At 46.6% G+C, this 24341-nt stretch overlaps 1 pseudogene across 1 annotated transcript in view; it reads left to right on the forward strand.

The window, feature by feature from the left end:
* The window catches only part of LOC310862167 (sodium-dependent lysophosphatidylcholine symporter 1-like), a 49841-nt pseudogene extending 25760 nt beyond the window's left edge, over positions 1-24081 (forward strand). The window contains exons 8-14 of the transcript XR_014571055.1: positions 978-1099; positions 1280-1363; positions 7364-7447; positions 8318-8430; positions 12412-12555; positions 22433-22615; positions 24030-24081. The product of XR_014571055.1 is annotated as a sodium-dependent lysophosphatidylcholine symporter 1-like (transcript). The remainder of the gene's footprint in view (positions 1-977; positions 1100-1279; positions 1364-7363; positions 7448-8317; positions 8431-12411; positions 12556-22432; positions 22616-24029) is intronic.
* Positions 24082-24341: the final 260 nt, after the last annotated feature.

The following is a 24341-nucleotide window of genomic DNA, read 5'->3' on the forward strand; positions in this document are numbered from 1 at the left end:
CCCTGCAGCTCCTCTCAGTAACATTAACCCTCTGTGTCCCTGCAGCTCCCCTCAGTAACATTAACCCTCTGTGTCCCTGCAGCTCCCCTCAGTAACCTTAACCCCTCTGTGTCCCTGCAGCTCCTCTCAGTAACATTAACCCCTCTGTGTCCCTGCAGCTCCCCTCAGTAACATTAACCCTCTGTGTCCCTGCAGCTCCCCTCAGTAACATTAACCCTCTGTGTCCCTGCAGCTCCCCTCAGTAACATTAACCCCTCTGTGTCCCTGCAGCTCCTCTCAGTAACATTAACCCCTCTGTGTCCCTGCAGCTCCTCTCAGTAACATTAACCCTCTGTGTCCCTGCAGCTCCCCTCAGTAACATTAACCCTCTGTGTCCCTGCAGCTCCCCTCAGTAACATTAACCCCTCTGTGTCCCTGCAGCTCCTCTCAGTAACATTAACCCTCTGTGTCCCTGCAGCTCCCCTCAGTAACATTAACCCTCTGTGTCCCTGCAGCTCCTCTCAGTAACATTAACCCTCTGTGTCCCTGCAGCTCCCCTCAGTAACATTAACCCTCTGTGTCCCTGCAGCTCCCCTCAGTAACATTAACCCTCTGTGTCCCTGCAGCTCCTCTCAGTAACATTAACCCCACTGTGTCCCTGCAGCTCCTCTCAGTAACATTAACCCTCTGTGTCCCTGCAGCTCCCCTCAGTAACATTAACCCTCTGTGTCCCTGCAGCTCCCCTCAGTAACATTAACCCTCTGTGTCCCTGCAGCTCCCCTCAGTAACATTAACCCTCTGTGTCCCTGCAGCTCCCCTCAGTAACATTAACCCTCTGTGTCCCTGCAGCTCCTCTCAGTAACATTAACCCTCTGTGTCCCTGCAGCTCCCCTCAGTAACATTAACCCCTCTGTGTCCCTGCAGCTCCCCTCAGTAACATTAACCCTCTGTGTCCCTGCAGCTCCCCTCAGTAACATTAACCCTCTGTGTCCCTGCAGCTCCTCTCAGTACTCTGGGCAGGACAACGATGCCCTTCCTGACCGGCATGAACAAGTTGGTGAGACACACGCCGTACGTCACGCTGGTGTTTGGCTTCCTCTTCTGCTCGCTGGCGTTTCAGGTGAGGGGCAACGTGTCCGTACAGCATAGTATAAGGCTTGGTGTTGTCCGTAGTATTAAGTAATTAGTGAATGTCAAGTCTCCAGGTTTTCTGTTTGCCACTGATTTACTACGAACGAGACTATGGCATATTATGGCCACTCCCACTCCTCACCATGTGTGATGCATGTCTCCTCTATAGATGGCCCAGGGCAACGCTGCCCTGTTCTTCACCCACGCTGTGGGTCTGGGACCGTACTCTTAGCACCTGTTACTGGTTCTGATGGTGAGTAAGTAAGCCTAGATACTCAATATACTCAATGCCAAGGAGACAGTGAGTAAGTCAGCCTAGACACTCAATATACTCAATGCCAAGGAGACAGTGAGTAAGTCAGCCTAGATACTCCATACTCAATGCCAAGGAGACAGTGAGTAAGTCAGCCTAGATACTCCATACTCAATGCCAAGGAGACAGTGAGTAAGTAAGCCTAGATACTCAATATACTCAATGCCAAGGAGACAGTGAGTAAGTCAGCCTAGATACTCCATACTCAATGCCAAGGAGACAGTGAGTAAGTCAGCCTAGATACTCAATATACTCAATGCCAAGGAGACAGTGAGTAAGTATGCCTAGATACTCAATATACTCAATGCCAAGGAGACAGTGAGTAAGTCAGCCTAGATACTCAATATGCTCAATGCCAAGGAGACAGTGAGTAAGTCAGCCTAGATACTCAATATACTCAATGCCAAGGAGACAGTGAGTAAGTAAGCCTAGATACTCAATATACTCAATGCCAAGGAGACAGTGAGTAAGTCAGCCTAGATACTCAATATACTCAATGCCAAGGAGACAGTGAGTAAGTATGCCTAGATACTCAATATACTCAATGCCAAGGAGACAGTGAGTAAGTAAGCCTAGATACTCAATATGCTCAATGCCAAGGAGACAGTGAGTAAGTAAGCCTAGATACTCAATATGCTCAATGCCAAGGAGACAGTGAGTAAGTCAGCCTAGATACTCAATATACTCAATGCCAAGGAGGCCAAAGTCATGGTATTTAACACAGAAGACAGAACCAGCGCTATTACTGCCAGCAGGAATAAGATGGTGCTCGAGGTAGTTGAGGATTCCAAATAGCTGCCTGGATTGTCTTGATGGGATAGCTCGGATCTGAAGGTCAGGTTCAGGTTCATGCTATCAGGAAAAACGTTAATGACTATACTCTGAACACATTTGGGTCGTAAATAATACAACACAATTCTGGAACACAGAAAGGGAGTAAGAAAAGAAAACAGTCAAACGAAGATGATGCACACCTTAAAGAGGCTGAAATGTGCAGGAACAGAAGACAGAAAAAAGTGAATTCCTTTACACATCCCAGCTATACTTCTGCACTGATTAGTTTTGACATTACAGCCACAACTTAGGACCTCGACCAAGACCACCCACACTATGAGGTGTTTAAATACAGCTTCCCTAATGACCTACAGCTGTGTTGGTTGGAGGTGTGGCCACAATCTCACACAAAAAAAACATCTGCATATAATGATAATGTTTGTGTCTATACTATAGTATACAAAAACACATTTATGCACAGAAGTCATATATATCATTCCCCACCATTTTGGTCAAAACAAATCATAATGTTCCACATATGAAAGGTTTGAGCAGCAGAAGCAGGCAAAGCGAAGGTGCCACTGACAGTTGGGAAAAAAAGTGAAATGTTGATCAAGGTTATCTCCATGTTTTCTCCTCCAGGCAGCGGCCACTCTGTCCATACCTCTGTGGCAGATGTTATGCTTAAATAACCACGGTTATGTTATAACTAGTGGTGGGCATAGATTAATTTTTTTAATCTAGATTAATCTCACTGCAATTCTGGAGTTAATCTAGATTAATCTAGATTAAAATGGCTCATTTGAACTCTGCCGAAAGCATTGAAAATATGTGTGCGCTACCTAAATAATGACCAGAAGTAAATCCTTGAACGGGCCACGTGGCCCATTAGACCAGGAGCCCTATCATAATTGGTAATGAAAATATAATAATGTTCAATACGATGTACGTGTGTTATACATTGTTTATTCAGTTAAACACGAATAACCATAAACACGTTACCATACAGGCAATTTGAAACAGTGGGTGCAAGAACAACCCCCTTTTCTGGGATATGACATTAATTAAACTGTAAACCTAGAGGTGATGAAGAACTGTTTACAGTCAGTAGTTTGACGAACACTTTTCCCCGGAGCCATATTAGGTCACATTCTCACCTAATACTTCGGTAGACTCATGCGTATGGATTCTTGCATATTTAATTTGCTGCGGTTTGCCTTCACACTGTCATCCGTAGCAATTGGAAACGCAGCAGGGGGGACCTTTATCAATGTGTTCCATTCATAAACCTAGCCTACAACACAGTGAAAGCTATTGTGATAAAATTATACTCATAACGTGCATGTGTCGTGCCGTCTGGGACTGGACCCCCCCCCCTCTCTCTCTCACTATACGCACGCAGCCACAGTGCCACACACTGTTCTTTTTGGCATGGAGGCACAGCGCTGAGCGCACTGATATAACAGACAGCAGCGCAAAATGTTTACAGTTTATTGAGATGAAAGTTCCAGTCCCCACTAGTCCCCACACAGTGACAGCACTCCATGTTTACGGCACGCACAGACAGACAGAATATTCTGTAGGCTATAATACTATTACACTGCACTGCAGTGTTCTTCTTTCTTAAGCAATTGATTAATGTACACCTCGCGACCAGGGCTTCAGTCTCCTCATTCGACCACGTCTATCCACGGTAACGGGACATCTTTGCGCTGCGTAAAATATGCTTTCTCCGTCTCCAACTGTGTTCAGCTCCTCACCCGCCACATTGTTTGCTTCATTTCCTTTATTTACTGCGGATTGCACCGAGGTTTCCATTGGGAAGCTTCTTGTAAAGAAATTTCCCCTGAAGCAAACCCGGATTCACAGAGTCCTGCATGCTGACGTTTGATGTGGCACGACGCACTGTTCATTAATTTCACCCGTGTCCGGTTAGGTTAGGATTTGTTACCGCCCCGCTCTCAGAGTAATTTATTTCACCTTGTCCCTGTTAGGTTAGGACTTCTCCCTCCCACAGAGTAATTCCGCCAGGTAAAACTATCAAAGTGAAATTCCTAGTTTGCTCGCTTTATGCAGTCAATGCAGACCCAGCTCCCAGACCCAACTTTGAGAATAGATTAATGGCGATAATTTTTTTTTTGACGCGCGATAATATTCTCGCGTTAACGCAGCACGTTAACGCCGATAACGGCCCAGCATTAGTTATAACCTTCAGTTATCTCCATTATTGTACAAAAGCATTATTCAACCTGTTCTGTTGTACTGTTCCGCATGTTTTTACAACATACTACCCATGCCTAACAAGAACAAACTTTTGCTTCCAAGATTATCGGACTTCCCACACCAACACTTTCTGATATGAACAATAATGCCATCGCCCGGCTATAGCACTCTCGATATCACGTGACACTGATCATCCCCTGTATCGCTTCTTTAACCTCATGCCATCAGGACAAAGATACAGAACCTTACCCTGGAAAAAGGTTCGTTTCAGTAGGAGTTTTGTCCCCCTCAGCCATCAGGACAAAGATACAGAACCTTACCCTGGAAAAAGGTTCGTTTCAGTAGGAGTTTTGTCCCCCTCAGCCATCAGGACAAAGATACAGAACCTTACCCTGGAAAAAGGTCCGTTTCAGTAGGAGTTTTGTCCCCCTCAGCCATCAGGACAAAGATACAGAACCTTACCCTGGAAAAAGGTCCATTTCAGTAGGAGTTTTGTCACCCTCAGCCATCAGGACAAAGATACAGAACCTTACCCTGGAAAAAGGTTCGTTTCAGTAGGAGTTTTGTCCCCCTCAGCCATCAGGACAAAGATACAGAACCTTACCCTGGAAAAAGGTCCGTTTCAGTAGGAGTTTTGTCCCCCTCAGCCATCAGGACAAAGATACAGAACCTTACCCTGGAAAAAGGTCCATTTCAGTAGGAGTTTTGTCCCCCTCAGCCATCAGGACAAAGATACAGAACCTTACCCTGGAAAAAGGTCCGTTTCAGTAGGAGTTTTGTCCCCCTCAGCCATCAGGACAAAGATACAGAACCTTACCCTGGAAAAAGGTCCGTTTCAGTAGGAGTTTTGTCCCCCTTAGCCATCAGGACAAAGATACAGAACCTTACCCTGGAAAAAGGTTCGTTTCAGTAGGAGTTTTGTCCCCCTCAGCCATCAGGACAAAGATACAGAACCTTACCCTGGAAAAAGGTCCATTTCAGTAGGAGTTTTGTCCCCCTCAGCCATCAGGACAAAGATACAGAACCTTACCCTGGAAAAAGGTCCGTTTCAGGAGGAGTTTTGTCCCCCTCAGCCATCAGGACAAAGATACAGAACCTTACCCTGGAAAAAGGTCCGTTTCAGGAGGAGTTTTGTCCCCCTCAGCCATCAGGACAAAGATACAGAACCTTACCCTGGAAAAAGGTCCATTTCAGTAGGAGTTTTGTCCCCCTCAGCCATCAGGACAAAGATACAGAACCTTACCCTGGAAAAAGGTTCGTTTCAGGAGGAGTTTTGTCCCCCTCAGCCATCAGGACAAAGATACAGAACCTTACCCTGGAAAAAGGTCCATTTCAGTAGGAGTTTTGTCCCCCTCAGCCATCAGGACAAAGATACAGAACCTTACCCTGGAAAAAGGTCCATTTCAGTAGGAGTTTTGTCCCCCTCAGCCATCAGGACAAAGATACAGAACCTTACCCTGGAAAAAGGTCCATTTCAGTAGGAGTTTTGTCCCCCTCAGCCATCAGGACAAAGATACAGAACCTTACCCTGGAAAAAGGTCCGTTTCAGGAGGAGTTTTGTCCCCCTCAGCCATCAGGACAAAGATACAGAACCTTACCCTGGAAAAAGGTCCGTTTCAGGAGGAGTTTTGTCCCCCTCAGCCATCAGGACAAAGATACAGAACCTTACCCTGGAAAAAGGTCCGTTTCAGGAGGAGTTTTGTCCCCCTCAGCCATCAGGACAAAGATACAGAACCTTACCCTGGAAAAAGGTTCGTTTCAGGAGGAGTTTTGTCCCCCTCAGCCATCAGGACAAAGATACAGAACCTTACCCTGGAAAAAGGTCCATTTCAGTAGGAGTTTTGTCCCCTCAGCCATCAGGACAAAGATACAGAACCTTACCCTGGAAAAAGGTTCGTTTCAGGAGGAGTTTTGTCCCCCTCAGCCATCAGGACAAAGATACAGAACCTTACCCTGGAAAAAGGTCCGTTTCAGTAGGAGTTTTGTCCCCTCAGCCATCAGGACAAAGATACAGAACCTTACCCTGGAAAAAGGTTCGTTTCAGGAGGAGTTTTGTCCCCCTCAGCCATCAGGACAAAGATACAGAACCTTACCCTGGAAAAAGGTCCATTTCAGTAGGAGTTTTGTCCCCCTCAGCCATCAGGACAAAGATACAGAACCTTACCCTGGAAAAAGGTCCATTTCAGTAGGAGTTTTGTCCCCCTCAGCCATCAGGACAAAGATACAGAACCTTACCCTGGAAAAAGGTCCATTTCAGTAGGAGTTTTGTCCCCCTCAGCCATCAGGACAAAGATACAGAACCTTACCCTGGAAAAAGGTCCGTTTCAGGAGGAGTTTTGTCCCCCTCAGCCATCAGGACAAAGATACAGAACCTTACCCTGGAAAAAGGTCCGTTTCAGGAGGAGTTTTGTCCCCCTCAGCCACCGCGGCATTAAACAAACTGCCCCGCCGATAGGATGGTTTCTGTACACAGTGTACAGTATGATAGGATGGGTTCTGTACACAGTGTACAGTATGATAGGATGGTTTCTGTACACAGTGGGGAACTTATGTTTTTTTTGTATCATCTCTGTGTTATGTTGTTTCTGTACTATGTGCTGCTTTTGTTGTTGGTGTTGAACAGACCTGTGAAGATGAATATCCTTCGGGACAATAAAGATTATTATTATTATTACGTTCTCCTCCAGGCAGCGGCCACTCTGTCCATCCCTCTGTGGCAGAAGTTATGGTTAACCCATTCTGACCTGAGATCAGATTCATACGAGGTTTCCACTGGACACACACTGGTCTGATTAAATAACCACGGTTATGTTATAAACCTTCAGTTATCTCCATGTTCTCCTTCAGGCAGCGGCCACTCTGTCCATCCCTCTGTGGCAGATGTTATGGTTAAATAACCACGGTTATGTTATAACCTTCAGTTATCTCCATGTTCTCCTTCAGGGAGCGGCCACTCTGTCCATCCCTCTGTGGCAGATGTTGCTGGGCAGGCTGGGCAAGAAGACCACCCTCTTCATCGGCATGTCTGTGAGTCCCTCAGAGAAGAACGCTTCTAGAGCCTGCTTGGGGTCACTAAAGGCCTATTCATAGTCTGGATTTCCGGTGGTCACCTCACCACCGCTCCGGTGGTGAGGTGACCACCGGAGCTGAAATAACGTTGAGCGGTTGTGAGTATAAACGGAGAGAAGGGCTGGAGCGGTGGCGGTGGTTTGCTCTTCACCGCGGCTCAGTGAAGTCATGTTGTAGTTCGGTGGTCACATAACCACCGAAAATCCAGACTATGAATGAGCCTTAATAAGTTATCATTGCCTTGTTGTTTAAATGTGCTATACAAATAAAATTGCCCTGCTAAGGTTCCTGGCACTAAATATCTATCAATCTGTAATTGTCTATCAATATTAGTATATGTGCACTGTACCTGTATGTCTGAACACAGTATCAGTGCTACATTGGCATGTTAAAATGCTGATATTAATGTTCTCTACCTGTCTGTGTCTGTGTCAGATCTATGTCCCAGTGCTGGCGGTGATCGTCAGTATTAATGTTCTCTACCGTGTCTGTGTTTCTGTCAGATCTATGTCCCAGTGCTGGCGGTGATCGTCAGTGTTCATTCTCTACCTGTCTGTTTGTGTCAGATCTATGTCCCAGTGCTGGCGGTGATCGTCAGTGTTCATTCTCTACCGTGTCTGTGTTTGTGTCAGATCTATGTCCCAGTGCTGGCGGTGATCGTCAGTGTTCATTCTCTACCTGTCTGTGTCTGTGTCAGATCTATGTCCCAGTGCTGGCGGTGATCGTCAGTGTTCATTCTCTACCTGTCTGTGTCTGTGTCAGATCTATGTCCCAGTGCTGGCGGTGATCGTCAGTGTTCATTCTCTACCGTGTCTGTGTCTGTGTCAGATCTATGTCCCAGTGCTGGCGGTGATCGTCAGTGTTCACGGCAGTCTGGCTGTGTTCATCCCCCTGTCCATCACTGCAGGGTGCAGTCTGGCAGTTCTCTACCTGCTGCCTTGGTGAGTAATAATAATGAATTGCATTTTGATAGCGCTTTTTCCAAGTGCTCAAAGCATTTTACAACAGTTCATTCATTCATATATCGAACAGTCGACGCCAGCGTCCTCACTTCCCACATTCACACACCGACGGTTGCGAGCTCACACCGACCAACTCACTGGAGGCAATGTAGGGTTCAGTGTCTTGCCCAAGGACACTTCAATGTAGGGTTCAGTGTCTTGCCCAAGGACACTTCAATGTGGGGTTCAGTGTCTTGCCCAAGGACACTTCAATGTGGGGTTCAGTGTCTTGCCCAAGGACACTTCAATGTAGGGTTCAGTGTCTTGCCCAAGGACACTTCAATGTAGGGTTCAGTGTCTTGCCCAAGGACACTTCAATGTAGGCTTCAGTGTCTTGCCCAAGGACACTTCAATGTAGGGTTCAGTGTCTTGCCCAAGGACACTTCAATGTAGGGTTCAGTGTCTTGCCCAAGGACACTTCAATGTAGGGTTCAGTGTCTTGCCCAAGGACACTTCAATGTAGGCTTCAGTGTCTTGCCCAAGGACACTTCAATGTAGGGTTCAGTGTCTTGCCCAAGGACACTTCAATGTAGGGTTCAGTGTCTTGCCCAAGGACACTTCAATGTAGGCTTCAGTGTCTTGCCCAAGGACACTTCAATGTAGGGTTCAGTGTCTTGCCCAAGGACACTTCAATGTAGGGTTCAGTGTCTTGCCCAAGGACACTTCAATGTAGGGTTCAGTGTCTTGCCCAAGGACACTTCAATGTAGGGTTCAGTGTCTTGCCCAAGGACACTTCAATGTAGGCTTCAGTGTCTTGCCCAAGGACACTTCAATGTAGGGTTCAGTGTCTTGCCCAAGGACACTTCAATGTGGGGTTCAGTGTCTTGCCCAAGGACACTTCCACATGTGGGACAAGAGGAGGAGCCGGGATTCGAACCGCCGACCCAGGGGTCCTTGGTCGACCTGCTCTACCTCCTGAGCCGCAGCCAGCCGTTTGTTTGCATGCACAGTGTCAGCGTTTAGGGCCCAGTCCCACACTTCAGAAGGGTCTGATAAAGACCTAAGAGTCCATACACATCATTGGTCTGTTTGTTTGCCCTGGTGGTCAATGAAATGAATCCTAATTTGAGGTCCTTAGTTTCTTTAACTGTCTGTCTGCATCACTGGGTGATTCTTTAACTGTCTGTCTGTCTGTCTGTCTGTCTGTCTGTCTGTCTGCATCACTGGGTGATTCTTTAACTGTCTGTCTGTCTGTCTGTCTGCATCACTGGGTGATTCTTTAACTGTCTGTCTGTCTGTCTGTCTGTCTGTCTGTCTGTCTGTCTGTCTGTCTGTCTGTCTGTCTGTCTGCCTGCCTGCCTGCCTGCCTGCCTGCCTGCCTGCCTGCCTGCCTGCCTGCCTGCCTGCCTGCCTGCCTGCCTGCCTGCCTGCCTGCCTGCCTGCCTGCCTGCCTGCCTGCCTGCCTGCCTGCCTGCCTGCCTGCCTGCCTGCCTGCCTGCCTGCCTGCCTGCCTGCCTGCCTGCCTGCCTGCCTGCCTGCCTGCCTGCCTGCCTGCCTGCCTGCCTGCCTGCCTGCCTGCCTGCCTGCCTGCCTGCCTGCCTGCCTGCCTGCCTGCCTGCCTGCCTGCCTGCCTGCCTGCCTGCCTGCCTGCCTGCCTGCCTGCCTGCCTGCCTGCCTGCCTGCCTGCCTGCCTGCCTGCCTGCCTGCCTGCCTGCCTGCCTGCCTGCCTGCCTGCCTGCCTGCCTGCCTGCCTGCCTGCCTGCCTGCCTGCCTGCCTGCCTGCCTGCCTGCCTGCCTGCCTGCCTGCCTGCCTGCCTGCCTGCCTGCCTGCCTGCCTGCCTGCCTGCCTGCCTGCCTGCCTGCCTGCCTGCCTGCCTGCCTGCCTGCCTGCCTGCCTGCCTGCCTGCCTGCCTGCCTGCCTGCCTGCCTGCCTGCCTGCCTGCCTGCCTGCCTGCCTGCCTGCCTGCCTGCCTGCCTGCCTGCCTGCCTGCCTGCCTGCCTGCCTGCCTGCCTGCCTGCCTGCCTGCCTGCCTGCCTGCCTGCCTGCCTGCCTGCCTGCCTGCCTGCCTGCCTGCCTGCCTGCCTGCCTGCCTGCCTGCCTGCCTGCCTGCCTGCCTGCCTGCCTGCCTGCCTGCCTGCCTGCCTGCCTGCCTGCCTGCCTGCCTGCCTGCCTGCCTGCCTGCCTGCCTGCCTGCCTGCCTGCCTGCCTGCCTGCCTGCCTGCCTGCCTGCCTGCCTGCCTGCCTGCCTGCCTGCCTGCCTGCCTGCCTGCCTGCCTGCCTGCCTGCCTGCCTGCCTGCCTGCCTGCCTGCCTGCCTGCCTGCCTGCCTGCCTGCCTGCCTGCCTGCCTGCCTGCCTGCCTGCCTGCCTGCCTGCCTGCCTGCCTGCCTGCCTGCCTGCCTGCCTGCCTGCCTGCCTGCCTGCCTGCCTGCCTGCCTGCCTGCCTGCCTGCCTGCCTGCCTGCCTGCCTGCCTGCCTGCCTGCCTGCCTGCCTGCCTGCCTGCCTGCCTGCCTGCCTGCCTGCCTGCCTGCCTGCCTGCCTGCCTGCCTGCCTGCCTGCCTGCCTGCCTGCCTGCCTGCCTGCCTGCCTGCCTGCCTGCCTGCCTGCCTGCCTGCCTGCCTGCCTGCCTGCCTGCCTGCCTGCCTGCCTGCCTGCCTGCCTGCCTGCCTGCCTGCCTGCCTGCCTGCCTGCCTGCCTGCCTGCCTGCCTGCCTGCCTGCCTGCCTGCCTGCCTGCCTGCCTGCCTGCCTGCCTGCCTGCCTGCCTGCCTGCCTGCCTGCCTGCCTGCCTGCCTGCCTGCCTGCCTGCCTGCCTGCCTGCCTGCCTGCCTGCCTGCCTGCCTGCCTGCCTGCCTGCCTGCCTGCCTGCCTGCCTGCCTGCCTGCCTGCCTGCCTGCCTGCCTGCCTGCCTGCCTGCCTGCCTGCCTGCCTGCCTGCCTGCCTGCCTGCCTGCCTGCCTGCCTGCCTGCCTGCCTGCATCACTGGGTGGTTTTTAAGACGTATACGTCTTGGATTTTGTTAGATATAATCTGTTAACCCATTCTGAGCGGGACCCCCTTTTTGTGTTTTAAGCATTATTTTATACTTTAGCTTAGCTATTGAAAAATAGCAGATCTACAAGCTCGTATCGCGGCACTAGGTCTGTTATTTTTGAAAAATCGTGAAAATGTGGCACAAATTTGGAATATATATTATTTCAGAGCGAACCTTTTGCTATTTTTGAAAAATCGTGAAAATGTGGCACAAATTTGGAATATATATTATTTCAGAGCGAACCTTTTCAACTCTGGGGGGTCCCTGGAACAACATATTTTCAGATGGGGGTCGGCGGCCAATTACATATAATTTTGGGGGTCCTTGACATGGAATAGTTTCAGAACCACTGACATAGAAACATGAGGTTTTAACACTTTCAGAACCACTGACACAGAAACATGAGGTTTTAACCCTTTCAGAACCACTGACATGAAACATGAGGGTTTTCAGAAAACTGTCAGGATTTAGAAGACATTTGTAGAATCGGTCTCCGGGTGTTTCTCCGGGTGTCCCCGGACCTCACTTTGAGAACCACTGTTCTACATAATATTCATCTTTTCACTTCTACAAAATGTCTTCTCATGACTGTTTTCAGAAAAAAAACCTGTTTCTTTATCAGTGGTGCTGCTCAAACTATTTCATGTCAAGGACCACAGAAATGATATGTAATTGGCCGCCGACCCCCCATCTGAAAATATGTTGTTCCAGGGACCACCCAGAAGCGAAGATATGAGTTAAAAACATTTGCTGTGAAAGAATATATATTCAAAGATTTGCACTACATTTTCGCGATTTTTCAAAAATAGCAGACCTACAAGCTAAAATAGCAGATATACAAGCTCATAGCGCGGCACCGAGTGCTGCGCTATGAGCTTGTATATCTGCTGTTTTTCAATAGCTAAAGTATAACATAAACACCAACAATGGGTTAAATGTCTCGTTACTAGGTCCATGCTTCCAGACGTGGTGGATGACTTCAAGGTGCAGCATCCAGACGATAAGGACCTGGAGCCGCTCTTCTTCTCCTGCTTCGTCTTCTTCAACAAGTTTGGAGGAGGAATGGCCATCGGGATCTCCACCCTGGTGTTACAGTGAGTTCACTGCAGAGGCCGCGCACGCACGCACGCACGCACGCACGCACGCACGCACGCACGCACGCACGCACACGCACACACACACGCACGCACACACACACACGCACACAGCTGATGCCTGCCTGATCCGAGTTTCAATTTGGGGGACGATGCTGCAGTTTTCAGAAAGGATAGAAAGGGCACGGTGGCACAGTTGGTAGTGCTGTCGCCTCACAGCTAGAAGGTCCTGGGTTCGATTCCCGCTGGGGACGCTGTGGGTGCTGGCGGCGTGTTTGCATGTTCTCCCCGTGTCCCCTAGGGTAGATACCCTCACAAAAACATGCAGTAATCCTGGTCTCTAAACTGCCTCCCCCTGGCCAGCCGGGGCGCCTGATGGAGGGGAAAGGAACTGGTTGGAATAACGTGTTCCTTCCACGCGCTACGTCCAACCAGGGAAACTCCCCCCTGTCAGGTGTAAAGGAGCAACTTGGACACTCAGGCATGAAGGAAGCATGAGTTCAAGTCCGTTGCTCTCCCCTTGTCCCCCATATATGGGGACTAGGTTGGTCTCCCCTTGTCCCCCATATATGGGGACTAGGTTGGTCTCCCCTTGTCCCCCATATATGGGGACGTGGTTGGTGGAGGGTGTGTAGAGCCCAGGATCACATTAGATGATTGACACAGGGGTGAAAAATGGGTTACAAAATCGTGGGATAAAAACAAATATATATATATATTTTTTTTAGAAAGGTGCCTAGCCCCTTAGATAGCACTTTATGTAGACTTAGATAGTATTTTAGACAGACTTATAGCTCGTTAAGTAGACGGCACTAGAATTGCATTTTATGTATAGGCATAGCACGTTATGTATATTGTATAATATTATAATATAGTATAGTATGTATAGTTGACAATAGATACTCCACCGTTACGTTCTTAGTTTATACATGATTCATGATAACTACTTTTTATATATGTGATCTGTCGTGGAAGTTTAGAGATAAACATTGTAAGAATACTCCAAGTGTTTTATGACGTCACTGTCCCATGTGGTGAATGCCTTGTGGCTATGTTGGGGGTTGTCGTGTGGGAGAAGAGAAGAGCTATAAGAGCTGTCGTTGGTTGTCACTCTGGGAGTCAGACTGGGGTTTCCATACATGGGGTTGGTTCATGTAAGTCTTGTCTCCTTGCTCGAGTAAAATCTCTATACTCTATAACTCAGAATTCTTGTGTTGCCTCATTATTCATTGTTGTGATTTGGTTTTGAGCATATGTCCACAGATTCCATTACAATTTGGAGGTGTCCCATCGAGATGTGCTGTGCTTGGCGGGTCGGCCTGGTGTGGGGTAAAGTTCTGTCTTTCGGCTGGGCCGACGTCGCGCAAGTGAGTATATGGGTCTGTTTGGATGTTCAGAAAATGAGGTATTGCTTTTATTCAGGGTTTTAAAGTATAGTGATGAATTGGTTGTGATCACAATTGTTTTTTTTGGATGGCCTATATTAAAGAGGGAAACTGTGAAGTTTTGCCTTTCATATGTACATATGAGAGATGGGGGAACAGAGTTTGGTTGGTTGAATGACTCAAGACATGAGGTCTGACGAATGGTAGGGAATAAAGTAGTCTATTCAACAAACCATTCATTAAGTTGCCTGCTGTCTAATAGGGGGACAAGAGATCCTGCCAGGGTATCCTGTTGTTTTAAGAAACAACGAAAGTTGGCTAGCCAGTGTGTGAATGTAGGCCTACGGTGTTTGAGTGTTTGAGTGTGTTTGCCTATCTGCCTGTGTGTGTGTGACTGTGAGTGAGGCAAGGTGTCAGGATGGCAGGGAGAGAATATGTGGAAATGGGAGATTTTAATGATCTAAAATGGAGATACATAATTCTCGAGTCGAGAAAACGGAAATAGTTCCATAATATGGATGAAAGTAAGGATGTGAGACGAAGGAGAGTGTGAGAGTGGTATGGTTTCATTTTTTCTTGGCATGTTATATTTGGTGTGTTGGAATTATAAGATATTCTATTTTAGATATTGTTACTGTGTAATTTGTGGAGTTAAATTAAATCGGAATGAAATAGTGCGCCTATCGTAGTTAAATCTATGAACTACATTTTATATGTGGGGGCAAAGTAATTTTGATGGACGGAAATACCTCATTTGAGCAGTTGAATGTCTGAATTAGTTTATTTTTCTTCCTCCTATATGGCTCCCTGCAAGGGGAGTATTCATAAAGTTTAGGATTGTTTCTATGTAGAAAAACAAAATGTAATCTAAATTCCCCAGGCAGGCCATGCCCTGATTAATATTGTAAGTTAGTTTAAGAGAAAATACGTGACGTGTTGTATGAGTATGTTATGGGTAGTCTTGTAAATCGCTCCGGTTTGAGAGCGTATGTGGTAGAGCCTCAGGGGAGGTTTATAAATTAAATTGGCTTTTATTTGGGGTCCAAGATAAAATTAGAAGGTCCAAGCTAAATGAGATATATTTCTCATTGTAAATGATCACATTTAGGACATTTCATATCCTTTGTAAAATTAGGTATAGGTTAATGTGGGTTGTTAGGCCTACAGGTTTTTATCTTAGTCAAAAACAATATAGCTGCATGGGTAATTTGATTCTGTGACAAAACAGGTGTGGAGCAGTTTGAGTAAAATAGAACACATAGCCTAAATTTAAGGAAATTGTTAGGACAGCGACTTTTAAGATGATACATTTGTGCATACCAATAGGAAAGAGTTTAAAAAATGGCAGTTCTAAAAGCATGTTGTTAAAAAGTAAAGTAATGAAACGGTGAGAATTAGTGTTGATGCTAGCCTGGGGTCATGCTGTGAGATAATTACCCCTGTAATTGGTTTATTGTTTATTTGCTATTCCGAGGGCTCCTCTGCCTCTGTGTGACGGCTCATGTTACAGACAGGAGAGTAAGTACATTATGAAGCCATTGTAGAAATTAACCAAAGCTAGGTGGTCCCCTATTATGAATGTAAAGGATTACTTTCCAGGATAGTTACCTTGTAGCATTTCTATGGTTGTTTGTTTTTTATGGTGTGAGAGAGACAGTATTGAATGTTGTCCTTGAAGTGAGTTTATACTCATTCTGTGGGGACAGTATGCAAATGAGTATGCATGTCTGTGACTGAGAGGAGACATGAGGTTTAAGATAAAAGCATGTGGGCCGAATTATAAATACCTCCTGCCTTGGTAAAAATAGGAGGTTAAAGAAGTGCGGATGGAAGGATAAGGTTAGGCTATAGTGCTGTATTGTTACAGCAACAGGGTGACAGATGAGACCAGTTGCATACTACTCAAAGCAGCTTTCAGCTGCCACAGCTGGTCAAAGTTTCCTCATCTTTGGTGGCATATAGACAAGAACTGTCTTGGTTCCACATGCAGTCTCGTCCAAAAGTAACTATGGTTCAAATCGACATGCACCGGTATGTGCCCCCAGGTGTCGGCCTCGGCCATATCTCCCAGCTGGTGATTGTCCCAGTGACCCCAGAGGGGGGGTAGTAGTGGTTAGTTGAAATAGTCAACAGGAAGAAACAGCTGGTGGTCTATATAGGAAGAAAATCAGTGCTCACAGCGTCTCTCTCACTGTCAACCCCACTGTCACAGAGACGGAGCAGTTGGGTGTTGCCATGTCCGCTTATTATAAGCGCTTTTGGGCTTGTATTATAATAGCCTAGTCAGGCTTCTTTTGGGCTTGTTTCCATAGACATGGCTGCTTGTTTCTCTTCCAAAATCTGGCAACACTGCCAGTTGGGAGGGTCTTGTTGTTGTAGAACGCATGTGCCCTCTCAGAGTCACAATCACTAGTTAGTGAATGCAGAGATGAATAATCCAGATATGCCGACATAAAAAACTACATTTAATGAGCATGTGACAGTATTATGAGATTAGTTTGAAGGGCAGGGAAAAAGAAAAAAGTTAAAATATGGGAGAGGTCATAACAGCTACAACTACAAAATTGCAAAGTTTAGTATGCAAAGGATTGCAATATTATGGAAAGATAAATGTACAACTGTCAACAAAGCTTCATCCTGTTCCGTTGAGAAGAGGATACCACGATCAAATCCAACCTACTGGTTTTGTTTTTTTCCAGTATGAGGAGGATTGATACATCATAAACGTACTGAACATTGAACATTGGTCACTAAATGGACATTGATGAACTGACATTGTGAGATGGAAAACACTGGCGGACTGGGAATCGCTGAAAAACTGGGAGTACGATTCTTGAACCAACCTGCTTGTGACAGCTGAGTGCAAAGGAAGCTATTTCTGTGACTGATTGTGCTTCTCTGCAGTGATGGAGGGATGAGGTGAAGCCGACAGGTGTACATTGGGATCAAAATGATAGTGAGTGAGTGAGTTGCATTTGTGTAATTGCAGCTGTTATGAACCGAAGATAGGGGTTGTATTTACTGTGAGTGACAGGACGTAAATTTGTCTTAACAGGGAACTAAGGTTCCAGCTGTCGGCACTTATCTGAGGTCATCTGACATGGTTAATAGTGGAGACAATAAAACCCCTCCTCCTGAATGTTAATGATTTTACAACATGGTCAAGCCACAATACTATAATCAGCTGCTTAGAGCTAGCCTTGCTGAGCCATGAGGCCAGAGGGGCGGGAGCCTAACTCCTTCTGTAGCGTGAGGCATCTGATGTACAAGTACACCCCCTGGACATGACGCTAGTGTGTCGCGGGAACTTGCCCAGTCCAATTATTGATGCTGAGTGTCAAGCAGGGAGGCATTGGGTCCCATTTTTACAGTCTTTGGTATGTCCTGGCCGGGGATTGAACCCAACCTCCCAGTCTCAGGGCGGACACTCTAAGGGCGGACACTCTAACCACAAGGCCACTGAGCTGGTGGTCAGAGTTTAGATACTACAATACTAATATAAATTAGTGCAGTTCAATAGTACAGTACTAAATAAGAAATAGATCATATGTGTGTGCAGTACGACGCTCACTCAAATAAGAAGATGGGCAGTTAAGATTCTACTGCAGTCATATAGGTCATGTTGGGAATCTGTAGAAATGGAACAGTGTAAAATCAGTCAACCCCTACATTGTATTGGATCGGTTAGAGAATTAATTAGGATAAGTACAGTATATTGAGGCATAGTTTTGTTAAATAACAAGTGATTTGAATAGTATTAGTGTAATGTGTGTCACAGAAGCGGAACTTCAATACAGTTCAGTCAGACAGCTCAAGGAGGATGTAATATATATTTATTGATGTAAGATAATCAATGCAATATATCTGTTATGGTTTGGCGATGTATTGGATCTGTTTTTTTAGGTACTCAGGTCAAGCGCATCAGTCCCGACCATAGGGACTCTGAAACCCCCGTACCTAAACAGTAGATCCAAAACGAAAGCAGAATTGAGTGCAGGTTGTGTGACAGCAGCACGCTGATACAACAACAGTAAGCGAGCGAGCAGGAGGATGAATGCAAAACCTTCGGTTAAAATAGCCGGTATGAGAGATTGGGTGAGCTGTGATTGGCTGAGTGAATCATGTGGATGAGAGCCTGATGCTGCAGTGGTCCAATTAACGGCCAGCGCGCTGACTGAGGTTCCCTGACTGAACTTGCTCTGTGCATGTCTATGACAGGCAAATGCTCATTAGTAAGAGCGATGCAGTAATGCAGTATGAGCTGTGCAATTTAAATAAGTAAAATAAATAAGGGAAAGACACTGACATCAGGACAAGAAAATAATAGTGATTATGACTACTATTGTGTGAGTTAAATGTAAAACATACTGTACTAGGATAACCTGTTTACATGGTCAGAATATGATCAAGCCGGAATAAGCTAGGCTTATTAAAGATAGGCTAGGCTTATATTGATGAGTTATACATTGTTCGATTATTCAAAAAGTCCGATAAGGGGCTGTATACCACAGATTAGATAGACCTAAGTTAGGAAAGTGTTTTAGCATTACATATTGGTCTGACCACATATGGCCGGTGTGAACATTTTTTAAATAATGGTTGATGTTCTGTGAGCTGTTTGTCATCATAGGGAAATATCCGGGAAAATAATAAAAACAGGGAATGATGCCGATGACCAAATGAACGCATGGTAGTTTAAAAAGTTAGAAGTTCCTGTGTAGTTTTGTTTAAAACTATTGATTTGAGTGTCATTTGTGAACTTTGATACTAGAATAGAGTCTTGTTTTCGGGGGACGCCCCGGAAATAAATAGGCAAAGATGCGTGTTGTGTCATGAGATTGATTTATTGATCCCTCACATGTGTGTAGCATGATTACTAATGGAATGGCTAACCTAATTGTGCATGCGCGTCGAAAGTGTATATATATTGCTGTGATTGCAGGAAAAAGTATCATTGGATTGTGGAAATCAGATCTGTAAGTATTAAATGCAACATTTTGATGTTCTGAAGAGATTTCCTTGATACTGCTGTATGTTATATTGTAGTTATATTGTCATGGCTGGCTCTTGTTATGACAAAATCAGGAGCAGGGTAGGCTAGTAAAAAAGCAGGCTGAATAAGTCAAGGTGCCACTTACACCTTCTGTAAGTAAGGAATCAACAGTCTATAAAGTAACAGCTGACTGGTATATATATATGTGTCCATGTTAAAAGTATTATCATATTCCCGTCATATTACAAAGTGTTGAGTCCACCGTCAACACTCTAGATAGACTAGATAGAGTAGGGCCTTTTAAAAAATTGGTTTGTAGTATGTTTTTTTCCAGCTCCATATGATCCTATGAAGACGACAACATGAATGATGATGATGATGAATGATGATGATGATGATGATGATGTGCGATCATGTCTGCTACTATGACACTGAGGGTCCTAAATGAGAGTGCTGTTAGCACTCTGAACTCTGAATCCGGCGATCATGTGCGGTCATGTGCCCCAGGAATGTCACCTGTGGGGTGACAATTTCTGGTCTTTTGGGAAGCCGGGACGTGTGCTGTTCTGTTGAAAATGGCCAATCTGCAAATTCGCAACATGTCTGGGCCCTGCACATTGTGAAAGAACTAAAAAGACTTGGCTTGCTCCTCAAAGTGGCCTGATGGACAATTCCAAATGGACACACTATGGTGCTGAGATGTTTTCTTGGGTCCAATGTCGGCAACGGTTATTGTATGTTTAATTTGGCGTTGCCTTATTTGTTTGTTGTTATAAAACCATTGTGTCACTGTATATTGATTTATGTTTGTGCCTGAATACCTGTGTATTCTGGTGTGTTTTGTTGTGTATACTATGTTGTGGATTTTATGTTTTTATCATGTCGTAAGCCATGTGGTGGTCGTTTTCTCTTATGAGATAGGCCGGTGTAGGAATTTTCCCAGAACGTTACGAGATAATGTTGTATGAAAAGGGGTTTTTCGCCTGCCCGTACGATATGAGTGAGTGTTTATTTTGTGTTCCAGGTTTTTGCCTGCATCTGCAATGTACTGATAAAATGGTGTTTATGAGTTTTTAAATGTTTAAAAGTGGGGTAATGTCGTGGAAGTTTAGAGATAAACATTGTAAGAATACTCCAAGTGTTTTATGACGTCACTGTCCCATGTGGTGAATGCCTTGTGGCTATGTTGGGGGTTGTCGTGTGGGAGAAGAGAAGAGCTATAAGAGCTGTCGTTGGTTGTCACTCTGGGAGTCAGACTGGGGTTTCCATACATGGGGTTGGTTCATGTAAGTCTTGTCTCCTTGCTCGAGTAAAATCTCTATACTCTATAACTCAGAATTCTTGTGTTGCCTCATTATTCATTGTTGTGATTTGGTTTTGAGCATATGTCCACAGATTCCATTACAGATCTATGACATGCTTTTAGTTTTTTGCTTAATGTAAATCGCTCTGGATTAAGAGCGTCTGATAAATGCCTAAATTGTATATTGCAGTGCGTGACTTACAATAATAAGTAAATAACAATAATACAGACAGACAGACAGACAGACAGACAGGTTTCATGAATAGGTTGTGTTTTATTCCTAAGTGATACAGACAGCAGAGGGCGCTGTCTATGACAGTATGCAGATGTTGTGTCGGTTGCCTGTTTAGGGCTTAACCCATTCTGACCTGAGATCAGATTCTAAAATTGTCTTCTGAATCCTGACAGTTTTCTGAAAAAGCTATGTTTCTATGTCAGTCGTTCTTAGATTTTTCAAAAATAGCAGACCTACAAGCTCATAGCGCGCCACTCGGTGGCGCGCTATGAGCTTGTAGGTCTGCTATTTTTGAAAAAACTGTCAGGATTCAGAAGACAATTTTAGAATCTGATAGCTAACACCAAAATGGGTTCCCGCCCCGGAATGGGTTAAGACAATCTGTCAGAAGAAAACTGTCAGGATTCAGAAGACAATTTTAGAATCTGATAGCTAACACCAAAATGGGTTCCCGCCCCGGAATGGGTTAAGACAATCTTTTCATAGATTTTCCAAACTATTCGGATGAATTTTCAAAAGAATATTTCAAAGAATTATCTGACCTGTCTGTCTGTCTGTCTGTATGACTTCTCCTGGCATGGTTGAAGACATTTGTAGAATCTGCTCTCAACTCTCACAGGTCTAAATGGGTTTAACCCATTTTGGGGCGGGAACCCCTTTTGGTGTTAGCATTATGTTATGCTTTAGCTATTGAAAAATAGCAGATCTACAAGCTCAGGTGGCGCGCTATGAGCTTGTAGGTCTGCTATTTTTGAAAAATCGAATGTAGAAGATTTTTTTTAAATCTGATCTCAGGTCAGAATGGGTTTAACTTCTCTCCGCCAAACTCACTAGTTTGTGTTTGTCATCCTGACATGTGTTTGATTGATTGATTGATTGATTGAAATATGTATTAACAGTTTGCAGAATTACAGTACATTTCAAGCACAAACTCAATACAAAGACTGTTAACTGTGAGTGGACGACCCAATTAAGCATTACACTTTACAAGAGGGTCCACCATGTTCAATTCATCAAAACATTTAGAGACATGGAAAATAGACACTTCTATATAGCCAAAGAACAGAAGGGGGGAGGGGGATTCAGATTTTACGGGGGGCCAGTTTCGAATTGCGGCCGTCCGTATAGGTGCCCTTTGAGAGCGGTTTTGAAGGAGTCAAGGGATTCACATGTCTTAATCAGACCAGTGTGTGTCCAGTGGAAACCTCGTATGGATCTGATCTCAGGTCAGAATGGGTTAATGACTGTTGGTAGGGCGTTCCACGTTTTGGTGGCATAGGAGCGAAATTAATTTAGTCCCTTGTTTGTGCCGAATCTGGGTTGCACACGGTTTGTTGCACTTCCTGTGTTCAGTTTCCAGTGACCAAACTCACTAGTTTGTGTTGTGTTTGTGTCCATCATAGTTTCGTGGGCTACACCCCCGGGGCGTGCCCCCACCCCGCGGCAGTGACAGTTTATTTTGTGTCCATCATAGTTTTGTGTTTGTGTCCATCATAGTGCTGTGTTTGTGTCCATCATAGTTTTGTGGGCTACACCCCGGGGGAGTGCTCCCACCCCGCGGCCGTGACCACGGCCCTGCGCGTCCTGTTCGCCCCCGTTCCCATCGTCCTGCTGCTCATCGGCATGATGCTGTTCGCCCCCGTACCCATCGTCCTGCTGCTCATCGGCATGATGCTGTTCGCCCCCGTACCCATCGTCCTGCTGCTCATCGGCATGATGCTGTTCGCCCCCGTACCCATCGTCCTGCTGCTCATCGGCATGATGCTGTTCGCCCCCGTACCCATCGTCCTGCTGCTCATTTTGTTTTGTGTCCATCATAGTTTCGTGGGCTACACCCCGGGGGTGTGCTCCCACCCCGCGGCAGTGACAGTTTGTGTTTGTGTCCATCATAGTTTTGTGTTTGTGTCCATCATAGTTTTGTGTTTGTGTCCATCATAGTTTTGTGTTTGTGTCCATCATAGTTTTGTGGGCTACACCCCGGGGGCGTGTTCCCACCCTGCGGCAGTGACCACGGCCCTCCGCGTCCTGTTCGCCCCGGTTCCCATCGTCCTGCTGCTCATCGGCATGATGCTGTTCTGCCTCTACCCCATCGACGAGACCCGACGGCAGCAGATACAGACGGATCTGACCAAGGCCGTGGCGGCGTGAGTATATACATTATCTTTTTTCTTTTTTTTTAAGATATTTTTTTGCGGCTTACGCCTTTTATTGAGTTTTTAAGGGACAGACAGTAGGCTGACAGGAAACGGGAGAGAGATGGGGGGATGACATGCAGTAAAGGCCGTGTCGGGTTCGGGAGTCGAACCCGCGGCACACCGCGACTGGATCACCAGTCCGGTGCCCAGACCGTTACGCTACGGCCTGGGCCTATATACATTATCTTAACCGTGAACCCCTTTTGGTGTTGAAAAATCACACCTGTGTGAACTGAGTGGTGCAACTCCCCTCTCTTCCCTCCCCCCCCCCCCTCCTCTCCTCTCCTCTCTCTCTCTCTCTCTCTCTCTCATTAGCAGGCAACAGTGCAGCACTAATATCTATCTAACTATCTATCTCTCTCTCTCTCCGTTTCTGGCAAACAGCGCCCCTACTGGTACTAATAGTCATATACTCGTGCTCATAGCCACATAGGTACGCACGGACATTGCTGGTTGTAGGAGTGGTTGCACCACTCAAGAATAGCAGACCTATACAAGCTCGTAGCACGGCACCGAGTGCCGCGCTACGAGCTTGTAGGTCTGCTATTTTTGAAAAATCATGAAAATGTGGCCCAAATCTTTCATAATTATATTCTTTCAGAGCGAACGTTTTTAAACTCAAATCTCTGCTTGGGTCGGTACCTGAGAACAGCATATTTTCAGGTGGGGGGGGGGGGGGGGGGGGGGGGGGGGGGTCGGCGGCCAAATCTATATAACTTTGGAGCTCCTCGACATGAAATAGTTTGAGAATGAAACTATGACTTTGAAGGAATTTGTAGAATCGTCCTGGGGTCTAAATGGGTTAACACTCAGGTGTCTCTCTCTCTCTCCATCCTGGCATTCATTCCTACCATGGTCTAAAAAATACCTCTCTGACTCCAATCCAGACATAAGAAAATACAATGCAACTACATGGACGGTAGTAGAAGTACATAATAGGAGCGGTTGTGTGCTGCTGCTGGCGTGATAATGCATATCGCCCCCAGGTAGATAGTGATAGGCGTTAGTCTTTGTGTCTATTTAAACATCCCTTGTCAGATTATAGTTTGTTGTCACAGTGTCCTGCCCTTGTATGTCTAGTTGTAAATAAATCACCCATCAACTTTATCTGCCTGCCTGCATTTGGTCCACCGTGACACCACCACAGGAGTCAATCAATGCACTCAATGAAAACCTTTGCAACAACTATATTAATGACAAGTATTGACGCACACACACACACACACACACACACACACACACACACACACACACACACACACACACACACACTGTATATGGTATGTGGGTGTGTGTGTGTGTGTGTGTGTGTGTGTGTGTGTGTATATAAATAAAGTACTTGTGTGTGTTTTTTCTCCACCAGGGAAGAAGACAGAAGGGTTGCCATGGACTTAGAGGAGAGTTCATACCTGTAGTAGTTTAATAGTTACTGGGACAGGAGTTGGACGGTTTGTTGTCTATCAGTCGACGGCAAAGAAAATGAGGCTTTTTCGTTCTGAGCAATTTGAAAAGACATTCAAAAGCATGATCAGTTTGTATCGTCCACAACAATCCAGTCACAGGTTTGCTCGTTTGAATGTGCAATCCGAGAACACATCGGCGCAAAAAAAAAAAATGTTGTGTCTCGAGAGACTACGGAAACTATAGTAAAATACGCACATCACTTCGTGGAGGT

This window comes from Protomyctophum parallelum (assembly GCF_964188405.1).
Source record: "Protomyctophum parallelum genome assembly, chromosome: 7".
NCBI classification, from domain to species: domain Eukaryota; kingdom Metazoa; phylum Chordata; class Actinopteri; order Myctophiformes; family Myctophidae; genus Protomyctophum; species Protomyctophum parallelum.